General features: G+C 34.3%; 1 pseudogene across 1 annotated transcript in view; it reads right to left on the reverse strand.

Moving 5' to 3' along the window:
* Positions 1–423: 423 nt before the first annotated feature.
* Positions 424–25,485, reverse strand: part of LOC143247633 (uncharacterized) — a 68,921-nt pseudogene continuing 43,859 nt past the window's right edge. The window contains exons 3-11 of the transcript XR_013026624.1: positions 18,101–18,963; positions 13,545–13,716; positions 12,499–12,773; positions 11,225–11,522; positions 9,253–9,651; positions 5,885–6,040; positions 5,227–5,479; positions 4,190–4,442; positions 424–3,377 (exon numbers count right to left, since the gene is read on the reverse strand). The product of XR_013026624.1 is annotated as an uncharacterized LOC143247633 (transcript). The remainder of the gene's footprint in view (positions 3,378–4,189; positions 4,443–5,226; positions 5,480–5,884; positions 6,041–9,252; positions 9,652–11,224; positions 11,523–12,498; positions 12,774–13,544; positions 13,717–18,100; positions 18,964–25,485) is intronic.

A 25,485-nucleotide genomic window follows, 5' to 3' on the forward strand; every position in this document is an offset into this window, starting at 1 on the left:
TCTTGCTCAGTATATACCAAAAAGTCATCTCATTCCAAAGCCTTCTGCCCATTCTGGTGCTGACAAACCTAAATCAGTGATTCATGTTCCTGGCTGAGGAGTTCCAGATGAGTTTATTTTTCTACTTCAAAACTAAAGCAAGTAATAAATATTAGTTTTACTCTTGTAAGTATTAAGTGGAAGCTATTTATTGTGGTTCTCTTCTGGAAAGAAGAGAGTTAATGAATGCAGTAAGATACATATTTCACCAGTTCTGGTCTTGCATTTTATGTAGCATAATTGTATTTTTAAAATAGTTGTCAAAAATTATTTTTTATAGTAGTGTGTGAACGTGTAAACAAAACTTGATATAAAGAAATGTTTCTGTAATCAGAGCATTGAGGTGGTAATGTTGTAATAATAATGAAACAGTCAACATCCTTCCAAAAATTGCAATTTTTAATTAAAATGGTTCATCATAGGAAGGTAAATTGTATATAAAAAAAGCATGAAGAATTCCACAAATCATTCATAACAATTGTTTGTTTTATCACATTAAAGCTGAAACCAATTTTTTTCAAAACCAAAGATACCATACCCTTCTATTGTCACACATACTGACTGTATGTTATTGCTAGAGTGAATTTAATTAAAAACTTGTAATTTAACATAAATAAGCATACAAAATAAAACCATAACCCAACTTCTATAATGTATTAACTTAGTATATAAAAATCACCGGTCCATGCCTTAAAAAGTATAACTGAACATTTATGGGGAAAAGGACATTGTCGTAAGTAAGTGAAAAGTTCCACGTAACAAGCAAACATTTTATCGTAATCATCAGAGAAAAGAAAACAAAACTTCTTTGGTTGCAACAAATTGCATTCCCACACTTGTTACTGATAATTTCATCAGATTTATCAAACTTTCCTTTACCATGATTAACCAGCACAATAATTATTGTGAGTATTAAGGTAGCTTTGCTGTATAAAAAACAAATGACTGTTTCGTGATGACGAGAAACCCTCTTGAAGTGAAAATGTATTTTAGAGACATCTAGTATGGGTAGTAAAACAGAACAGTATTTAGATCATCTTCATGTTAACTGATGTTCTGTACTTTATTTTAAATTTTTCATTCAAATGGCCATTTTGTCTTGTTTTGCACTTTTAAGAATCTTTGGGTGTTAGCTCATATAACATCCTCAGAACTGTTGTTCAAATCCTGCTCAGCATTCTCATGGTTCTGGAAAGCTCAAAAGCCAGCTGTCCTTAGAGAATTAATAAAATATCCAGAAATAACTTTTATCACAGAATTAGCTTTATTCAAGTATTAGAAGCTTGTTTAATTTGATTAACATGATGAAAGACTACTTTTATTGCTATGCAAAATATTTGTCCATCATAACTGTATCCTTTGCATGATGTTAAGTTCAAATAAGGAGAATTATTTTAACATATCACAGAAGCCTTGAAGTATATATGAAAGCAATTCCTTATGATGTAACCTAAAGCACCTACAGAATAAATTGAGTACCTGATACATAGTTCAAGCTCCTATCATAGTTTGATTCTGAAAATAACTGAACAAACTCCTACTGTAACCATTTTTCTAGCATGGCACATTCTCTCTCTTTAAGTAGTTTCTATGACCTGTCTGGCAAGTAACAAAACTCCTACAGTTGGCAACTACAGTTCCATTTCCTCTCTTTCAAAGTGCTTTTAGAGAAACAGAAAGCTTGAAACACCTAATTATTATTTTTCTTTTTATTTATATAAACTACTTCTGAACAATATCACCTGAAAGATATTTAGAAGAGTTTACTTACAAATCTTTTTTTAATATATCAGCAAAAACGATTTATTTCATCTAAGAAGTTCGTCACATTCAAATATTGTAAATACAATATTCTGACAACTTCATTTTGTTACAAATTCTGCCAGAACATGTTAGATTGTTTTTCATACACAAAGAGAAGTCAGAAGAGGAAAGATTCTCATAAAGATATTGCTGTCACAGAGTGGATATCTACAAGAGATATCTGACGTGGCAGATATTCCAAATGTGCTTGTTCTGTGTCAACTTAAAAGTATTCTCAAAGGATACTAAGTAGTGACACAATTTAAAGTTAGTTAAATTATGAGAGGCTTTCTCTTCAAATCTAAAGTAAAAACACTGAATATCATGTACTATAGCTGTGTCAACTCAATGCCATTTCAAGAGATACGAGAGACACTGCTACTGTTGAAATAAAATATACCTTTTCAGTTGTTTGATAAAGTCAATCAATGTAAAAGCTTCTATTGTTTCTGTAATCAGATCAGCTGAAAAACTGAGAAAAGTTGGAGACATCAACATAATTTCAAAAATTTACAAAGTCATGTTGTCAACAGATCTTAATAAAAACAACTTTCATTACACACAGCTTCAACATCACATCACAAGGTCCCCTTTTCTCTAGCCAGTTTCTAGAACATGGAAGTCAAATCACTGAGAACTCAGCAGAAGAGGATCGTTCCTCAGCTCGGTGAGGCGGACCCGAGGGATTCTTTGGTGGCAGTGATGTAGAAGCATCTGACAGGATACTTTTGGCATACGTCTCGCAAGCCTCAAGTAAGAACAAATGTACAAAGCACACTGTACAACTTTTGTGGAGGTGTCATATGCGTCTCATCTGTTTTCTCACCAGTGTCCCTGAGCTGCCTTTTGGAGCCTTGGCTGGATCCTGCTTTTCCTGATATCACACACAGAGCTGGTTTCCACTGCCAAAACATCTGGCTAGGCAGTATTTCATATTCTTAAAGCTAGACAAATGGAGACCTTGTGGTAAGGTGTGTCATACAGTAAGTACGTGGCCTAATGATTTCAAATACAGTTTGTAAATTTCTTTTTCATTATATGCATGAAACTTCCGTACTTAAGGACTGCATCAAAACATTTTGTTTGAAGTCTTCCAACCTCCTTCAGTTTCAGTAACTGATAGCCTTGATGGAAAGAATACCAACTTTGAAGTTCTAGCAGAATTAAAATACATATAAAAAAAACCATATTTAAAAGTAAGTTTTTTTTTTTCACTAAACTGTTTCTTTGAGGACTGCAAGTTCCAACATCATCACCAACCTAACCAAAACACTTGTTGTTCCACTAAAGTTAATGGTCACCTCTAAGCAGTTCCATCAGCAAGTGAAAGCTAGGCACTTCACCCCCACGTTGTTTGCTAGCCAGTGATTCCTTTCCCATTTGACAGGCTCTTTCCAATTCAGGAATTCGCAACAGTAATTCACCCAATTTGCTGGGAAGGTGGGGGTAGTGAATGCGGGTGTATAATTGAAGAGCCTGCAGCACTTGTTTCTGACAGGTTCGAACTTTATCAGGTTCTTTCAAGCCACTTACATCTGAATTCATAGCAAAATTGTATATTTGTTAGTCTTAAAAGTTAACTAAAAATCTGAAGTGGAGAATATATCCTTTTTAACCCTTAACTTACTTCTTTTTTATAACAGGGATACATATGTTTTATGACATATTTCTGCCTAACATAATCACTGGTGAAAAATCAATCAATGCAAAACACACAAGAAGGCTTTAGCATTAATTAACTGAATAAATAAAGTGGAACAGTTTTATTTTTAATTTTGTGATGTTATTAATAATACGTTCCCTAAAAACTTGTGATTCAGGTCCTTATAACTAACAATAATTCACTAGTAACTTTTTTAATTGTCCAACATAAAAGAGAATTTAATGAGTTACAGGCATTGGTAACAACAAGTTTTCAAAGTAGGTTCCTAATATTTAGTACGCTATAAACTTAAGGTTATTTCTCTGTTAATGCTTTTGGAAGTAACTTTTATTACTAATAAAACAAAATAATAGATTGAGGTACAAATTACGGTCAACCCTCAGGACTCAAATATTTCATGATTCTGTGAGAATTGGAGACATACGACTTTTGTTTAATAAGCAAGTTTACAGCATACTTATTTGTCTACTAAATATTAGCAACCCACTTGTGATATCTTCGAAAACTCTTGTCGCAAGGTTTAAGACACTCTCTGAAGCCATAGATAAATATGCCACTTATATCACTAAATTCTGTGGTATGTAAAAGACAGCTGGATTTATCAGTATTCTATATTATAAAGTAATGTTTGTTACTTCCTTATGAGTTAACTAACCTTTCACACAAAAGAACAAAACAACCTACCCGAGGTCAATAAGATGATGACCTTCAAACAAACAAATTCATGCTGGTCTACTTGAAGGGTACGTAAATGTTCTGTTAAATTCAACATTCGCTCTATGACCGGACCAAGTCCGGTCTGCTCAGCCTGTTGTAAAGTGACGGGCTTTCCTCTGGAGATGCGTATTTCATTAGGAGTAGACATGGACCGATAACAGCAGCTCAGTAACAACATTTCACACCAGGAGTTAATAAGAAGAGCAATCTGATCATCCCTCTGTGATAGAAATGGAAACTTTCTTAAACAACTAATCTTGGATACTTAACCAATTTGCCCAGTCTGTGAAGTATATCATATCAAGAGATATGGTTTTCCTTGCACATCAAAGAAATGCAAATTAAAATAGGACACAACAAAAGTTAAGTTTAGCATGTACAATTTTGGTTCAGAAAATCCTAACTGAAAATTCTTAAGAGTGCAAAGTTAACTCCACACAATAATTTAGCCAGTGCAAATGATATCAATATTAAATTCAGAAGTTTTTAGTACACTTGTGTGACACTAGAGGGGTAAAAACATATGCACAAGATTAACATTAAATAGGGTAAGAATTTGGTTTTATCTTAAGTTGACTGTTTTTGAATTTAGCTATTTAAGGGTAGAGGGAATGCAGTTAGTTATCACACCAGACATGCTTTCACTTTCAGTCATGGGGGAATTATAATGTTACAGTCAATCCCACTATTCATTGGTAAAAGAGTAACCCCAGAGTTTGTGGTGGGGATTTGAACCTGTGACCCTTAAATTCTGAATCAAATGCCTTAACCACCTGTCCAGGATGGATCTCATGTCAACTGAAAGATAATTACAGTATTATATCTTTCATATGTATTTCTTTTTTTTATTTGAAAGATTAAACTAATTTAACATTTTCCAACCATTACTGTAACATTAAATATCCAAGTTTGTTGTAATGAAAACAAGATGAAATTAAAAAAAGATATTTCCAGTAAAGGGACAAAAAGACACTGTCCTTACAGCAAGAGAGCTTGAGACTCACTTGGATTTCTTTGAAAAGTGGCAAACTTTTGCACCATTTCACAATCTTATAGAGCCTGTCATCTGCAATCTTGCAGAGTGTCGTCAGATAATCAGATTCACCGTTTACAGGTTTCTCTTCCAACTGCTCGGAACCTTAGTCATTTCCTTCTCAGAATGATGCCAGAGATGCTCTACAGACATTATCTCCTGGATGAGTTGTGGTATGTAGGGTGGAGACTGACTGGCTGGAGAACTGTTGTGGCCATCGGAAACTAAATAAAAAATACTCTTAACGTGTCAGGAGAATCGTGTAGAATAACCACAACAGTAAAAATATATGACAACAATTAAGACTCGGTTAGTATATAGCATAAAGATCCCCACTACAAATGTACAAATCATAGATAGAGTTAATTAAGAGATAATTGTTTATCAATGGAGCCACATCGATCGCTGATTGCATTCTCTGCGAGATATAAATTCTGTGACCATCTTTAGAGAAAATCTAATCTATCCTCATCTTCAAAGATACAAACACGCACCTTTTATGGGTCGGCATTATGTGTAGGTGCAGTGCTTGCATAACCCTTGGGCACAAGGCTGCTAACCAAAATAAGGAAACTGAAAAAGCTGTATACAATAATAAGTATGATTCATTTTGGAACCATGAAACTTACCTCTTGCACAGGTTTGGAACATGTGTTCTGTATGAGGAGGCCCCATGCAACTCTCAGATCCTGACGGAATCCAAGGATCAGTGACTGGCTGACTGGGTAATGAATAAGAACAGTGATAGGTACTTCGGCCGCCTCTGGTGCGATCTTCACGGATAGCTGCAAGACGTATCGACAGAAAATCTTTAATCATAATAGTATCCATCAGATACTAAAGAAGCTTATCCTGTACAGATAAGGAGTAGGCCAAGGGCCACTGATTAAACTTTGTACAATAAAAACTGTGAAAGGACTTTTTCAAGGGGCTAAGGGCCTTACACGTCCCAGGAAACAAATCATACTGTGTTAATTAGCACCTTAATTATCTAACACAACATTACAGAAGATAAAAAAAAACTAAATTAACTTGATAAAGCAAATAAATATAACTGTGATATATTACCAATGAATCATGACTATTAAAAACGTTTTAATAGAATTTATTAAGCTCAGTGAATTGTTTGTCAATCTGTTTCCACAAAATTTAAGTTTAATACCACAGACAAATTCTTAGAAATAATAAAATGTCCAGAAAGTATTCTCCACAACAGTATAGCAAGCCTCACAATACAAAAACTGCCTGTTTGACCTTGAACAGTGCACGTCCTTCCAAGCTGGCAGGCTTGAAGGACATCTTATGACCTTCTTCTGGGAGATAAGAACATTATTGGGTGAATGAAACAATCAGTTTTGCCCACCTGTACGTTTTTTTATGACTGATCAGAACACTTGCGTGAGCACTAGTTTGACAAGTCCTCTTTACCCTTGAGGTTCTCGCGTCCTGCCTCATTTCACTCTAATGACTATATTTTCTTTTTTTTAATCATGTCATAAGAAATGGCTTGGAATAATAATATCATAGCAGTTACTTATTAAAAAATATGGGAAAATAAAAAAACAATTCATAATGACAGATCTTGACAATGTATAAAAATTTAGTTGATAGTACTAGAGAACAGAATCTATCAGCACAATACAGACATGGGACACCCAATTTCTCTTTCTAACCTTAAAATTTTGTCAACAACCAAACATAATACTGAACTTTTTATTAAGATTATACATGAAAACTTGTTCTGTCTGTAAATAATTTCATATTCTCTACTTAACTTAAATGGTTCATTTCTGTCATATCTTTTAATTTTCTCATGTTATATTCAAATTATTCACAATGTAACTACAAAGATTGTTTTGTAGCTAGGTTACTGATGATGGAATTGTAAGAATTCCTAAACTTTGATAAATGTTATCTATTATCATGTTTGTGTTTAGTTTTATCATAAAGAACAATTATTATCAGAAATCCATGTCATGGCAGACTTGTGTTACATATCTTAAAAGTAGATAGGGACAGTGGGAATCTCGTTAATCCATTCATTAATGGATTTAAATGGCAATTTCATTTAAATACAAAATTATTAGCCTAATATTAATAACCTTTCAAGTTGCTCTGGGGCCTATTAGGCCCCACTTTTCGTAGGAGTGTTAAATTAATGGAGAGGGACAAGAGAAACTTTGTAACACCTCAAACTCAGGAATACCGTTTCCTGCTAAACACAAATAACACTGCACAACAAAGTTTTTCCTTCTTGAACACTGTTGGGTGTTCCTTATAGAATTTTGGCTGCTGATCACGAAAATCACATCAAATTTGCCCGTCACGTACCGTATCATCGAAATCTTCAGTTTTGTTACAATGGAAAACAATATCAGGGCAACTGGAATCCGTCAATACTTGCTGACTACTGTTGGACACTGTAACGTGATGCACCGGACATTGAATACAGACGAAAACCAGGAGCAAAACACCTTTAGTTGTGTTGAACTTAATAGCATTATTAGAAACATGAACTCAATTAAATACGTCATTGCCTGTAAACAGTTAACTGTCTATTTCTCAGAGTGTCTACGTGACGAAGAAAAACCAAAACTATATTTGTGCACACCCACCAGGTACCTGCCACAATCAGCAAAAACTTTTCAAAAACATTGTTGTGCAGTGTAATATAATGCTTTCGTGTTGTTACTTTTCAATATCAAAAACCAACACTGGGACTCAGGTCAGTAAAACCTTGTATAATGCACACCCATTTGTGGCAGTATAAGCAAATTTCAAAAGTAAGTTGAAGAGTAGTATTGCCATCTACATGTAAAGAACATTAAGATGTCACAAATTATCTTACAGTAAACATGGGTAATAAAAGAAATTTTACAAAACTCCACATATCAGGTTCACCTAAATACATATCCTGTAAGGTTTGATGAAATCAGAATATAGACCATTTTGTATAGCCATGATGGACATGGGCTATCTTGTTTTATTTTATTTTGTCAGAGAAGGGGTTAAAAACACCCTGAAGTACGATGCATTTCTATTATTTATAGACCTGTTGACTTTGAATAAAAGATAACTCCTTAATCAGTTAAATGAACCAATAATTATCTTCTGCAATCAGTAACTAATGAGGTTATTAGGGATTTAATAGCAAGAGAAAGAAGGAAGGGGTACATTATTTAACATTGTCCTTAGTACAGTCTTTGCTTCCTTAATAGTTACCCTCAACTAGTTTAAGAAAAATGATAGCCATGCCAACATCTGCCATAATATAATTATGTTAATTAAAATGAAACACAAATTTTACATTTCCACAAAAAATTAATAGAGAAGAGTTTCAAATACTAGTAAATACGAGGTTACATACAATATCTGTAACTGAGGCAGCTCACATGAGCTTGAAATCATTTCTGATGTAACATTAGCACATTCCTAAATGTTTGAATAACATATTTTATATTTATTCCAACTGAAATATTATTATTTCTTGCTTTAAAGTCATTGATTTCTTTTAATCTTTCTGTTTATGACCTAGAGCTATGTGATTCATGGTGTTTCTTTAACAACATTACCGATTCAGAGAACTCAAAACATCTGGTTATTACCCCATCAAAATTAAGAAATGTGTTTCATTAATATTTTGCTTCTTTTGTGTAAAGTATGGGAAATACTCTCACTAATAATTAAAACAACTCAGAGGTGATAAACTTTTGCTTGGATAATGCATACATGAATTTGTGCTGATCTATCAAAATAACTTTATTTTGTGGGGTAAGCATGGCTTATGTTTTCTTTTAGTTTAGTTTATCTTTTTCTCACTTAGCTTCATCAAACTTTAGAAAACCTCCCAAGGAAATTAAAATATTAAATAATAATTTAAGTCTTTCTTAATAAAATTAAATTCCCAAGTTTATAAAAAAAAAGAAAAGAAAAAGAAACAATCATAATGATTCAGATTTTGGTGCAACTAAATTCTGAGAGATTGATATGTACTTACCTTCCAGCTTCATCCCCATCTTCAAACACTTGTTAAACCGACAAGCTGGGCACTTCTTCCTGGTGTTCATTGCTACCTGACAGTTGGCACCACGTAGACACACGTAGTTTTTTTTGTTTTGGACGGTCCTCTTAAAGAAACCTTTACAACTTTCACAAGAGAAGATGCCGTAGTGGAACCCCGAAATACGGTCCCCACAAATGGGACACGGCCCGCTCAGAAGCTGTTGCCGAGATACGCCACCTGTTGCTCCTGAATAACCCAGAGACCCTTGGGATATGTCTGTCATTAAAGACACTCTGCTGTCATCACTGCTGTTGTCTGTAGATAATCGGTGAAGAGGTCCAGCAAAGTCACTAGCATTGGATTCATCTGAGGCACTGGATGCTATAGTTGAGGCTTTAAAAAAAAAAAAGCAGAAACACATTCTTGAAGTTCATAATTCTGTTTTGCATATTTTTCCATGTAAATATTTTTTTCTGGATGAAAATTTAGTCTAGTTAATTTTTTTTTTATAAACAACATATTAAGCCTAAAAAATGAAAAGAGCATCCATAAACTCTTACATGAACCACAAATTACTCTATCTTAGGATGTTGCTCACAGCAACTGACATCTCTAGAAAGTTAATTCAATACCATAATGGGTTAACTAAATCAAAAAATCAATTATGTTATGTTAAAAGCAAGAGATATCCTAGCAACTTAAGTACAATCATCAGACACTCTAGAACAACTAAAACATTCAGAGACCTTTGAATACTACTACATTTGGTGACCTCACAACCAACAAAACAGTCCCAAGTTCTAAGATTACTTGTCCATCAACATCAAAGTTATGAGCTATGGTTGAGCTATTATATATATTTCCTGGAATGTATTTAAAAAAATAAAATAAAGTGATGTTTCCACATCATCATATACTGCAATAATTCTAGAACAACTAAAACATTCAGACACCTTTGAATACTATCACATCGAGTGACCCACAAGAAGCAAATACAATCTTAAATTTCAATATGATTTGCCTTGAGCAAAACAGTGTTCAGAAACCCTTCAAAACAATCTTCAGTGTCCTTTCAAACTTTAAACAAGACTTTATAACTTCATTGTTTAATTACAATTATGTTTAAGTTGAAAGTGATGTTTGGTTTTCAAGAAAACTTTAAACAATGGTCAGTCAGTATTGCTATAATTTGACAGTTCAGCTACAACTTTATCGTCAAACCAATATTTAGCTCTCAGCCAAACTTCAATCAATTATTATTCAATCTTATTGTGCCATAACCTTATAATTCACTTATAACTTCTTGTCGAAAGTCGACTTTAAGTTTTGCAATATACTTAGAATAATATCCGATCACCGTCACCTAGTCAACTATATTAACTGTATTGTTAATTATAAACTTATCTTTAAAAAATAGTCTCTTATTCTTCTCTATGCACTGTAACATCACCTAGCAGCATAAGCATAATATCACATTCAAACTTCCAAGCAACAAACACACAGCACTTCCTAAGTGGTTATAAACTAAACAGTTAGGGTACCTAAGCTCATTTTACTTTCATGTCACTACAGAACCCACTACCTGTCATAGCTGCTAAATCATGTTGTAATAAAACAGTACATGTGACCTTGAAACCTAATCAGACCAGGCAAGGATATAAACATTTTCAATTATTATCAAGATATATTCAAACAGGACTGAATGTCATCTTGATCAATGTGTTACCTTGAAATCTGAACAAACAACTCTGAAAAAAAAAAACCAGCAGTAAACGGTTATCACATGAACTTGTTCTGTCACAATAACAACGGCCTTGATGAGGCAGTAATTAAATGGAAAACTGCATTTGGAAGTCCCCGTATGTATCAAGTTAATCCCACAGGTTAATAAATACATATAATCCTTCTCTAAAGATTTAAATTATTCGTATATTGCTAATCAGTGGTGAACTCATCTTTACTTTACCTGCTGATTGGATCTCAAAACTGGACTGATGAAGAAGTGGTGAAGTGTGAGAAGTAGGTTCAGAGAAAGTACTACGATCTTCGTGGACTGGTCGTTCAAACCCTTGCTGGTTCTGGTGAAGTAATGTGGGAGATGGAGAAGCACCAAATGGGACGGGTCTGGAGAACATGGCTTCTCTTCCTTGAGTTGAAGTGGGGTTTGGCGAAAAACTCGCACTTCCATCGGGATAATGATGCCTTCCATGGTTTGGGCTCTGGCTCGGGGAGAACAAAGATACCTCCACTTTGTTGCACTTGCTCTAATGCAAACGTATAAAATTACCTAAATGTTTCATAACTGTCTTGTGAAACTAAATCCAAGAGCCTAAGTCACTTATAACCTAATGAAACTTCATTAGTATTATAAAAATGATTGCTATCACAAGACACAAGAGATTTCTGACCATAACTTCTTTATCACATGCTGAAATGATTTAACAGACTTTAACGAAGGTGCTAAAACATATCATTTTCCACTACGTTATTTAAACAAAAAGTGACCAGATGATTTACTTCACATTTTATGAAAGAGTACCTCAATATAAAAGTGTTAATGTCAGTCTTGCATTATAATTCATAGACGTTTTTTTAACCCACTGCCAGTAAAGTTTCATGTGAGTTATTCTTCAAAAAGTTGTCCTTTAACTATGAGCTGAGTCACCACCAGGAAGTTATCTTCACACAACAGTTCAGGCATTATGTGATGACAAAAAACCCACTTGAAGTATAAATATATCTCAGAACAGCTGGTGTGGGTATTAACACTTTTACCAAAATGAAGAAGAAAACAATGTTTCGACCTAAAGATGATCTAAGAAGGTCGAAACACTGTCACCTGCTATACTTTGGTAAAAGTGTTAATACCCACACTAGCCATCCTAAGACACATTTATACAGTTCAGGAGTTAGTAATTTATAATCCACAAGGTAAACCACAATTTCAGTTACAAGGGTGTCTGTTTTATTTCTGAAAATTCTTAACTACAATCACGTATAAATTGAAAAGGAGGAAATTTGTTAACTTTATCTGGTAAAATAAACCCTTTACATCTTTAGGTTAATTATGGAGAAGATATTGTAACTTTGCTGAGATATATGTATTTTAGTTATTTATTAATATTCATACTAAATGTACTTGTTCAAAATTAAAAAGGGGGAAAAATTGTAAAAACTTGTATTAATATTGACATATTAATGTTTGCTAAATCCACAAATACTTTCCATTACCCCTCCTACCTGCTGTGGACCCTTCTGTTGCGAAGAGACTGTATGATCAGCAGTAACTCCAACTGATTGTTGGTGGAGCTCTGGACTTTTACAGTTGAGATATGGAGCTGAGGTGAGGCCACTGGAAAGCCTATTTAATAAAGGGCTCTGAGCTGGTGACTGAGAAGACCTGGAACTACAACTACTGTTTGGACCCGGAAACACAGGACTGGGAGTTTGACTGTAAGGTCTAACTGCATGATGAACAGGACTATTGTGACCCAGAGATGGAAAAGGGGTTCTTGCTATGGGTAACAAAAACCAATCAAGTAATTCTTCCATGTTTTGTGTGTGTGCACTGGCAAGTTTGTAACATATTTGTTAATATTGACACACCAACACATATATACAAAATTATTATATAATTCAATGAAGTGATAACAGCTTTAGTCCTAGCTTCTGCAAGTTTTTTAAAGAAAAATTCCTGTCCATTTAGTTATTTTTATTATATTTTTAATTCACCTTAGAATTACAGTTAATAAGATGTTACATCTCTGAGAAAAATCAGAGAATTGACGAGTCTCGCAGGCATTTTGTTTGTAAACAAAACCTTTTGTTAACCATTTATTACATATGACAAAGCTGTCACATTTCATGAATACCCCCATAGATATTAAATTAACTATATTACTAAGAAAAACAACTAACCTAAAGTAATATATTCAAATGGAAAAGCATCATTAGCTAATACTATTAAAAACCATAACAACATTACTTGTATACCTACAATATCTTATACCTTATTTAGCAATAAATCATAATAAATTACAGGGGATTTCAAACACAGTTTTAATTACTTGAATATTTAAAAAAACAACAATAGAAACAAAGAGAGATGAAGTTTTGTTCTCCATTCAAGATTTTGCTTGTAATCACAACAACTCATAACAATAAAAGATAATAATGAAACGCCTGACAGATTATTTAACATTCAAGCCTTAATACTAACTATAAAGATGTAACAAAACAAAAAGTGCATTTTCCACAAGGAAGTCCTAAAGATGTGTGGTCTTTACCATAAAACAGAGATGGAGTTGATCCAAAAGGCTGATGAATTCTCTTGTCAACTGTATTATACACACTTGGAAGTGCAGTATAAGACTTTCTACCAGGAACCATTGTCAGTCCACCTGTATATCTGCTACAGCCCTTGTCAGTGTCAGTACGCAGTTCCATCATAGAAGACGTCTGAGTTTAGGCAAAATAAAATAAGGGGTGAGATCAGTTGTTTTAGTTGTCGTTTTATCAGTTTGTTACAAGTTAAAATATCTTAATATCTTGATATCTTAATAAATATGAATAGTAGAATTGAATGTTTTGAACAACACAAGAAATAAAGAATACTTCCAACAGCTGAAAACATGTTGTTTCTTTTCTTCCAACAGCTGAAAACATGTTGTTTCTTTTCTTCCAACAGCTGAAAACATGTTGTTTTCTTTTCTTCCAACAGCTGAAAACATGTTGTTTCTTTTCTTCCAATAGATGAAACCATGTTCTTTCTTTTCTTCCAACAGCTGAAAACATGTTGTTTCTTTTCTTCCAACAGCTGAAAACATGTTGTTTCTTTTCTTTCAACAGCTGAAAACATGTTGTTTCTTTTCTTCCAATAGCTGAAACCATGTTGTTTCTTTTCTTCCAACAACTGAAACCATGTTCTTTCTTTTCTTCCAACAACTGAAACCATGTTCTTTCTTTTCTTCCAATAGATGAAACCATGTTGTTTCTTTTCTTTCACGTGATAATATGATAAACTAGCTTCGCTAAAATAGCTTTGATAACAGCATAAATACAATAATGATATATATATATATATCTAGAATGCATCTTTATTGGTATCAACATTTTACTATCACAGCTACGTCTGGAACTAACAGTACTCTACATGTTCAGTAAAGCAGTTGGAAAATAACCGTCAGATACTCAAATATCTAAACATTTCAGATGATACTGTAAATAATATCAAACATTATTGAAATTAAACTGTTGAAGCAAATCAAACAAATAATGTTAAATAAACAATGTTTCTAAACTGACAGATGAAACAAAGTTGAAATAAAGTACATCTTGGATGATGTTATAACTTCATAAAATAGGGAGGGGGGAGAGAAATAACATTTCCTATGTCTCAGCATAATTAAACTGTAAACACACATTTAATTCATATCTTAATATTTTGACTGTTCTCAGAGTTCCAAGCTCTTTGTAGTTTCATAGCTTCAAAGTTTATCAACTGGGGTTTAAAATACTTTAAAAACTGCTTATAATTAACCAGAATAGTGTGTTTCATAAAGTTTAATAGATAGTATTGAGTTACCATCGTACAAGTTCAAATTATGAAAAGTCTGCTTAAGGCAACTAGATTGTTTGAGAATTCTTACTAGGAACTATAATAAAAATAACTTTAAGGAACTATAACAATACATATTACTGACAAAAAAAACAAACTACAATTACATTTCTTATTATAGATTAAATACATATTACAGTGGATCTTAAAACCCCTTATTAATGCTGAGTCCTTGGAACGTAGATTTTTGATATCTTCAAACAATGGAGTTGTAAGTTATTCCAATAACAAGTCCTTGATAATTAAACAAGTTTCATTATATTCTAAAATAACCTGCTTTACATATAATACATACTTAAAATTAACCTTGTAATGTTCTTTCTATAACCACTCAACACGGCTCGCCAAAAGGACGTTTGACATTCCAAATGGTAATAATTACATGAAAACTACACCAAGTAGCATGTTTTTTGTGTGTGTTCTTTGTTAATGTTTTATGGGTGTGAAAAATTAAATGCTTTGTCAACAAGTCTAAGAACTAGCTCAACAATATAGGTTCCCTGCTTCACACAGTATACTCAGTAATTATAACTCAATGCAAAGGGTTTAAATTGGCATTCGTGAATCACTATTAAACTTAATTGATTGGGTAGAAATTGAAGTTTGTTTACAGAAACTTCAGTAAAGTTACTTAAGGGCTATCTGTACTAATTCTTAAAGTTACTTAAGGGCTATCTGTACTAATTCTTAAAGTTACTTAATGGCTATCTGTACTAATTCTTAAAGTTACTTAAGGGCTATCTATACTAATTCTTAAAGTTACTTAAGGGCTATCTGTACTAATTCTTAAAGTTACTTAATGGCTATCTGTACTAATTCTTAAAGTTACTTAAGGGCTATCTGTACTAATTCTTAAAGTTACTCAAGGGCTATCTGTACTAATTCTTAAAGTTACTTAAGGGCTATCTGTACTAATTCTTAAAGTTACTTAATGGCTATCTGTACTAATTCTTAAAGTTACTTAAGGGCTATCTGTACTAATTCTTAAAGTTACTTAAGGGCTATCTGTACTAATTCTTAAAGTTACTCAAGGGCTATCTGTACTAATTCTTAAAGTTACTTAAGGGCTATCTGTACTAATTCTTAAAGTTACTTAAGAGCTATCTGTACTAATTCTTAAAGTTACTTAAGGGCTATCTGTACTAATTCTTAAAGTTACTTAAGGGCTATCTGTACTAATTCTTAAGGGCTATCTGTACTAATTCTTAAGGGCTATCTGTACTAATTCTTAAAGTTACTTAAGGACTATCTGTACTAATTCTTAAGGGCTATCTGTACTAATTCTTAAAGTTACTCAAGGGCTATCTGTACTAATTCTTAAAGTTACTCAAGGGCTATCTGTACTAATTCTTAAAGTTACTTAATGGCTATCTGTACTAATTCTTAAAGTTACTTAAGGGCTATCTGTACTAATTCTTAAAGTTACTTAAGGGCTATCTGTACTAATTCTTAAAGTTACTTAAGGGCTATCTGTACTAATTCTTAAAGTTACTCAAGGGCTATCTGTACTAATTCTTAAAGTTACTTAAGCTATCTGTACTAATTCTTAAAGTTACTCAAGGGCTATCTGTACTAATTCTTAAAATTACTTAAGGGCTATCTGTACTAATTCTTAAAGTTACTTAAGGGCTATCTGTACTAATTCTTAAGGGCTATCTGTACTAATTCTTAAAGTTACTTAAGGGCTATCTGTACTAATTCTTAAAGTTACTTAAGGGCTATCTGTACTAATTCTTAAAGTTACTTAAGGGCTATCTGTACTAATTCTTAAGGGCTATCTGTACTAATTCTTAAAGTTACTTAAGGGCTATCTGTACTAATTCTTAAAGTTACTCAAGGGCTATCTGTACTAATTCTTAAAGTTACTTAAGGGCTATCTGTACTAATTCTTAAAGTTACTTAAGGGCTATCTGTACTAATTCTTAAGGGATATCTGTACTAATTCTTAAAGTTACTTAAGGGCTATCTGTACTAATTCTTAAAGTTACTTAAGGGCTATCTGTACTAATTCTTAAAGTTACTCAAGGGCTATCTGTACTAATTCTTAAAGTTACTCAAGGGCTATCTGTACTAATTCTTAAAGTTACTTAAGGGCTATCTGTACTAATTCTTAAAGTTACTTAGGGCTATCTGTACTAATTCTTAAAGTTACTTAAGGGCTATCTGTACTAATTCTTAAGGGCTATCTGTACTAATTCTTAAAGTTACTTAAGGGCTATCTGTACTAATTCTTAAAGTTACTTAAGGGCTATCTGTACTAATTCTTAAAGTTACTTAATGGCTACCTGTACTAATTCTTAAGGGCTATCTGTACTAATTCTTAAAGTTACTTAAGGGCTATCTGTACTAATTCTTAAAGTTACTTAAGGGCTATCTGTACCAGCCTTTCCTAATTCTGTACTGAAACGGAAAGCAGCTTATCAACAGTGTTTGCTGCCAAGTCTTGTCTCAACAAATTGTTAGATTTGAATGCTACCCTTATAATTAATGCACTTGTGTCCCACACGTGCTTTTTGGCAGTGACTAGAGGCAAATGCCAGACAACAGATCCATAACACGGCCTATTAATCACTGAGTTATGCTCAATCCAGGATGAAAATATAAACTTGGAATGTACAAGTTACATTGTTTCATACCTTATCATCTAAATACAATTGAAATAATGGAGAATTACATTAGACAGCCATAAAGCTTTGGGATGTTTATAATATTCTGATCTATGGGACAAACTCCATTGTAAGACTACATGAAATTTTTGAAATTTGAAACAAATTAGTGATCTACAGAAAATTAAGGGATTCCTTTTGTTAAATATTGACCGATCTGTGTCCAACAGCTTCAACTATTTGACAGTTACCCATACTTTCTAGACTGAGTCATTTAATTCAATGAGCAACATGCAGTACAGTTTTATGAACAGGGAAACTAGGAGTTAAAAGCATACTTTATGTTGTGCTATCCTAACTAAATAACCCTTTATATGTATGCATATATATCCTAGCAATATTGTGGGAAATCTTCCTCGGGTGTAATATATTCTTCAGGTGTACACATTTCTATGCAACACGGAAAAGCAAGTTGTTGGAGTACCAATGGTGTTCCACCTGACATTTCTTGGTGTTCATTCCATCCTCACTAGCTAGAATGTATTCCATAGATGTAAAGAAAGACAACTAAGATATGGAGAATTTAATAAACTTGGTAGTGAAAATAACCAGTCAATACCTTGCGTGTTTTATCAAACTGACTGTTCTCCTCAGCTATACACATGGGGCTTCCTGGTGGTGAAGGAGGTTCTTTATAATAATCTGGAACACAAGTATGGCAGCTGGAGTCTGGCTCTTCACCCATCTCCTCATCTTGTTCACACTTTGCAGATCCACCATTCAAAATAACTCTCTGTTCCTCTTGGGTAACAGGACCATTATCACTAGCAGCTACGTACATAACTTCTGTGTCTACCAAAATAACTCTCTGTTCCTCTTGGGTAACAGGACCATTATCACTAGCAGCTACGTACATAACTTCTGTGTCTTCCATAGCATCTTCTTTCACCATCACTTGTTTGTTACGAGGTACCGAGGTGATCCTGTCATTCTTGTGTAAACTAGAGGGCACGTGGCACACAGTAACTTGATTCATAGTCATTAGGTCGGTCACAACGACACAATCCAATACGGCCACGGATTAAAGACACGTGTCTCCTTTTACGTGAGTCACGACAATGGAACGTTTTCTTCAATAAAACGTAAAGCAAATAGTCTGATTGTGAAAAATATCACCAACTCTGTTTTTCAGACACAAAATCTAAAATATGTTTTCACACGTCAAACAAACCTAGATGTTCTCATTTCACTAAAATATGAATTGTCACAATTATAAAGCCTCTACTTGTAGAGATTCACCCTATACAAGGGGCTCGGAAAAGTCTGTCAGTCACGCTGCTGCAAAAAAACCTTATAGAGGTACCAAATGAACTGAAGTTCTAGAAAAATGGCAGACCACACAAACAAGTTCACCACCAATGTGACCGTATTAACCTTCTTGGAACAGTAACCCCACATTCTCACTTCACGGCCTAGAGAAATCTGAAAAATAGTAAAAAGACTGTTTCATCCAATGAATTTAAAGCAAGGCTATGCAAACCAACATAATCATTTTCACAAATTTTACAACTACTCCTGAACATATTAAGCAAATAAAGCACAACAATATTACAAATTAAAACCATCATTAAAGGTTAAAAAAAATATATTCCTTTAGTTTACCCATCAAATACAACATGAAACCAAATATTAAAAATGCACTGATTTATTAAATTGGTAGATACGCTTTGCCAATGCTACATGGTTTCTTGGGTTCATTCCAAACACTGTATTTTTTTCAGTCTTCCAAGTTATTGTCTACGTATAATGAACACGTATTGTATCCCTTTATTAAAAGAAGAATTATAATATAATGGTGGTATTCTAGGAACAAGCATCATGTACCTCATATTACAACATGTACTAAACAAGACTGTGCATACACTTCAGTGTTTTATTACTGATTCTCTACAGCATGACCTCACAGAAGTTTTACTTAATAAAGCTTGGCAAGTTATCTACTTGTAAAGTACACTAATATATAAAAACTATCAGAAAGGTTACTGCTGTTAACAATGACATTAACCTGGCCCTTATAGAAAAGGAAACCTACAGAATTTAAAGTATTATGACCCATTACAGAAGTTTACAAGTGGTCAACTAAACAGTGTAGGGTTTGTTTATATTAAACTGTACACTAAAAATATTTTTTCCATTCCTATATAACTGCATAAGAGTAAAAGATAAAAAATAAATAAATAAATAAATCCTACATAATTTAATAATGTGAGATATTCATAAAATATGGATGAAATACCTTTAAGACATCTGGAGTGAGCATCCTATTTCATGTCTATATAACAGACCTGAAACTGTTCACAGGTGTGTGTATATATAACAAACCTAAAGTTGATTACAGGTGTATATATAACAGACCTGAAACTGTTCACATGTGTATATATATAACAGACCTGAAGCCAGTCACAGGTGTGCATACAACAGACCTGAAGCCAGTCACAGGTGTGCATACAACAGACCTAAAGATGATCACAGGTGTGCATACAACAGACATAAAGATGATCACAGGTGTGCATACAACAGACATAAAGATGATCACAGGTGTGCATACAACAGACATAAAGATGATCACAGGTGTGCATACAACAGACATAAAGATGATCACAGGTGTGCATACAACAGACATAAAGATGATCACAGGTGTGCATACAACAGACATAAAGATGATCACAGGTGTGCATACAACAGACCTAAAGATGATCACAGGTGTGCATACAACAGACATAAAGATGATCACAGGTGTGCATACAACAGACATAAAGATGATCACAGGTGTGCATACAACAGACATAAAGATGATCACAGGTGTGCATACAACAGACCTAAAGATGATCACAGGTGTGCATACAACAGACCTAAAGATAATCACAGGTGTTTTTGATGACAAGAAACCCACTTGAAATAAAAATGCATCGCAGAATGGCTGGTGTGGGTATTAACACTTTTATTGATAAGGATAGAACAATGTTTCGACCTTCCTAGGTCATCTTCAGGTTAAGAAAGAGAGAGTTTGAAAGAGACTGTTGCCAGACATGTCTTACAGAAGAGAGTATAAACAGGTATGGGACTGTAGGGGTCGTTGCAGATGGATGTTAGATTATTAATTGGTATAGGTATAAAGGTGTTCCTTTATATTAGTGTAATTCTGGTTTTAGTTGCTATATAAGTAGAACTTATTTGATTTTGCATTTATTTATATTTCTTTCCCTTCTTAGTATCTGAGTGTTTTCTATGGTTATGTTGTGTTTATTTGATTTGCAGTGTTCAATAACATGTGAAGGTGTTTTTTTTTTTTGCTCTTTGAATCTAGTCTCCATTTTTTTGCTTGTTTTTCCAATACAATGCATCAGTTGCCACAACTTCTATATTGGAGAGGACCTGAAGCTTATCACAAGACATTAAAAACTAATTTTTCATACTTAATGCACCAATGTTTAGAAAATTCTTAATTATATTCAATGCCCATCTGAGGTATCCTGGAAAGTGTTTCAGTATACTACTTTGTAGTTCTAAATGTTCCTTTAGGGTTAACAATACTACTTTGTAGTTCTAAATGTTCCTTTAGGGTTAACAATACAGGTAAGAGACAAGCAAATATACTGGTGAATGGAAGACACAAAAATAATAATGTACTTTATTAGGCTTGCACATATAGCATTGAGTCCAAACACATCATCAATTTTTGAAGTGTTCTGAAAATTGAAAATGGGCAAAACAGTAACATAAAATTCACTACAAATAAGAAGCAATAGGGCAAAGTAACTGCCCCCTCCAAAATCACACAATGATACACTTTTTTTGTACTGCAATTATAACTGGAAACTTTCCTTATTTGTAATTTTTCCTGGTCAACTTTTAACATTTTTTTTTCTGTTTTAAATACATCCACACATCCCTCTTTCATTTTGTTCACAAGTTCAGTCATTAATCTGTTATTCTATCATGAAATAGTATTATATAGTTTCAAACCCTAATTCGTTTGAAATATTTAATTGGCTCTTGTTGTTACTGTCTTATAAAACAAGATGTGTAACTATTTTAGTGTAGGTTTGTAACTTCAATAATTAAACGTAACATTTTGGAACAACGTGGGTCATCCTATTGGTCTTTCTCAGCAGCTCCATTCTCTAAATTAAACTAAAAACTATTAATATATAATTAATATTAATATAATATAATATTAATATATTAACTCTTATCATTCATATACTTATCAAGTGTTCTCTTAAAATTTACTGCCTCCACAACATCCGATGGCAACCCATTCCAACCATCCTGTTATACAAACAAATTCAACTTGACCAAAGATGACTCTTACTCTGCCACAATTGATATTTGCCCCAGAGTGTTATTATTCTCACTATTAAATAGATAATACACCAATATTACCAATTACTTTTACAATATTGAACACCTCAATCTGATACCCTCCTCCAAGATTTGTGATTTGTAAATTTCTGGTTCATCTCAACACAGGGTCTAAACACATCCTTCTAAACACGATGCAACAATATTTTGTAGCTTCTGCGACGTATGACATCAGTTGCTACAACGCGGCTGAAATTACTGTCGAATTTTCCATTTCATTTAATCACAAAAAATAAATAAATAAATTCTTTCAAATCCGATGCTATGGTTCCCACACAAATCACAACACATTAGTTTAACAACTGAAGTACCGTTAATATCCAACCTCAATACTATCATAACTCGATGAAAGTAACTCAAAACGTTAATACAGGCTGCGACAATAATACACAAAAGGAAGAATATTAAAGTAATTTTAAAAAATCCAGCTTATTCATTCTACAACTGCAAAAATCTGGTTTTCAGTGTTAACAACACCAGTACGTCCAACACTTTAACGACACACGTCCACAAACTTTCGGGGATACACCGCGTCCCACTTAGTTAAAAATGAGCACGTCACGACTGAAACACCCATAAAGAAAATACGCTGCGAAAATCACAAAGTTTCCTTTCAGTTAGAAAAATAAAAACGGGTATGTATTTTCAGAATTTATCTACTATAAGAATCCTTCCTTCAACGTATCAACGAAACTTTCTTACTAGTTAATTGTGAAACACACTTTAACTATTAGTATGTACCGAAAGATCGCACCTCTTTGAGCAGTACTGAGGTTTTTATCAATATAACACAGTAAATACTTTGTTCAATATAACACAGTAAATACTTTGTTGTTTACTTCTTTTCTCCCAGTTACACAAAACATGCTCGTCCTTTCAGCCGTGTGGTTTTTATAATATGATGGTCAATCCCACTATTCGTTGGTAAAAGAGTAGCCCAAGAGTTGGCGGTGGGTGGTGATGACTAGCTGCCTTCCCTCTAGTCTTACACTGCTAAATTAGGGACGGCTCGCGCAGATAGCCCTCGAGTAGCTTTGTGCGAAATTCAAAAACAAACAAATAGACAAACTTATTTGTATCGAATGTTTATGTTTATTTTTAGCAACCGTAATGGGTGAGGGGGTTGCTGGGGCTGAGGCTATTCGAATATATGTCTTTGCCTAACTTCTAACCCCCGTACCCCAAATAATGTTACTATTAAAGCAGATTTTCTTCCTGAATGTTAAAATTTGCTTGTCCACGAGGAAAAGAAAGTAGTTCCCCCAATTTAACCCCACAACCAGATCGGTTCCTGGTGGCAACATAAAATAATATATATAATTAAATTAACCTAAAGCACTTGCATCGTTAACATTTCCGTGTAGGTCGTACTGACAACCGTTTGATGCCATTTTCTAAAGAAACTCTATACAACTATCGCACGAGCTTGACCGAAAACGACAACTACGTGATTTCCACATAAAATAAACTTTCGGCTTTTCCAGGTTAACCCGATTTGTTCGTTTTCAAATATTCTCGCAGGGTTACACAAGGGTTATCTGTGCTAGCCGTGCCTAATTTTGAACCGATGAACTAGATGGAAATTGGAAAACAGCTAATCAACACTATTAATCAAACAACGGGATCTGATTGTCATTTTTACCACACACTCTCGAAGATAAGGTAATGGATGAGATTTTACAGCATTGGGGTGTAAACCATGGACCCTTGGATTCGAAAATCCAGTAACGCTATCCACTAGGCCAAGCCGAACAAAATATGATTTCCAACTTAAATCGTGGACCCTTAGATTCGCAGTCCAGCACGCTAACCGTTAGACCAAGCCCGACCCAATATGATGTCCCATTTAAACCATGGACCGTTGGACTCGCAATCCAGTAACGCTATCCACTAGGCCAAGCCTAACAAAATATGATGTCCAACTTAAATCGTGGACCCTTAGATTCGCAGTCCAGTACCCTAACCGTTAGACCAAGCCCGACCCAATATGATGTCCTATTTAAACTATGGACCCTTGAATTCGCAATCCAGTAACGCTATCCACTAGGCCAAGCCTAACAAAATATGATGTCCAACTTAAATCAAATCGTGGACCCTTAGATTCGCAGTCCAACACGCTAACCGTTAGACCAAGCCCGACCAAATATGATGCCCCATTTAAACCATGGACCCTTGGATTTGCAGTACTGCATGCTAATCCTCAGGCCACGGCCAGCCCTAATCTGATGTCCAACTCACAAGTTTAACAAAACACTATTTACATTCTTTACCTACAAAACAAGTAGAAACCACGCAACACTGTTATGTTGACATAAACAGAATTGTAAAGCTACCCAGTTCAAAGATTTTAAAGTTCACTGTAACTTGCATGTTACTCACAAACACATAAAAATAAACAAATCAATATTGTCATTATATTTGAATGAAATGTCGTTGTAGAAAAACCGGAACATCTTCACCCTAACGTGAAATACAGATATTAAGAGAATTGTGCTATTAATTAACAGATGAAGAGAGTTTGGTTTGCATTTCGTGCAAAGCTACACGAGGGCTATCTGCGCAAGCCGTCCTTAATTTTGCAGTGTAAGACTAGAGTAAAGGCAGCTAGTCATCACCACCCACCACCAACTCTTGGGCTACTCTTTTACCTACGAATAGTGGGATTGACCGTCATATTATAAAAACCACACGGCTGAAAGGACGAGCATGTTTGGTGTGAGGGGGATTCGAACCTGCGATCCTCGGATTACGAGTCGAGTATCTTAACCACCTGGCCATGCCGGGCCGATGAAGAGAGAGCAAAACGTTTGAACGATCACTGTTTATGTTGCATTTCTAGCAAGCCAAAAAATATAACAAGTTGTTTGCATTAGAAAAAAGCACCTTAGTGCATGATACCAGACTTTAATAGCAATACATCAATATTGGTTTGGCCCCTGACCTGGATCCGGCATGACCAGGTGATTCGGGCGCTTCACTCGTAATCTGAGAGTTGCGAGTTCAAATCCCTGTCGAACTAAACATGCTTGTCCTTTCAGCCGTAGGTACATTATAATGTTACGATTAATCCCACTATTCGTTGGTAAAAAAGTACCCTAACAATTGGTATGGGTGGTGGTGATTAGCTGCCTTCCCTCTAGTCTTTCACTGCTAAATTAGGGACGGCTAGCGTAGATAACCTTCGTGTAGCTTTGCACGAAATTCAAATCAAAACCTATGACTGTTTATCACAAAAGTTCAAACGGAAACGGTGGACCCTTAGATTCGCAGTCCTGTGCGCTAACAGCTAAGCCAAGCCCGACCCAATATGATGTCCCACTTAAAAATGTATCTCAGAACGGCTGGTGTTAACACTTTTATTGATAAGCATAGAACAACGTTTTGACCTTCCTAGGTCATCTCAAGGCTAACAAACAAACTCTTTGTTAGCTAATCACCACCACCTACCGCCAACACTTGAGCTGTTCTTTTACCAACGAATACTAGAAATGGTCGTCATATTATAAACACCCTCCATGGCTGGAAAGGAAAGCGTGTTTGGTGTGACGGCGATTCGAATTCGCGATCATAAAATTACGA

This window comes from Tachypleus tridentatus, chromosome 3 (genome assembly GCF_004210375.1).
Source record: "Tachypleus tridentatus isolate NWPU-2018 chromosome 3, ASM421037v1, whole genome shotgun sequence".
Classification (NCBI taxonomy): Eukaryota; Metazoa; Arthropoda; class Merostomata; order Xiphosura; family Limulidae; genus Tachypleus; species Tachypleus tridentatus.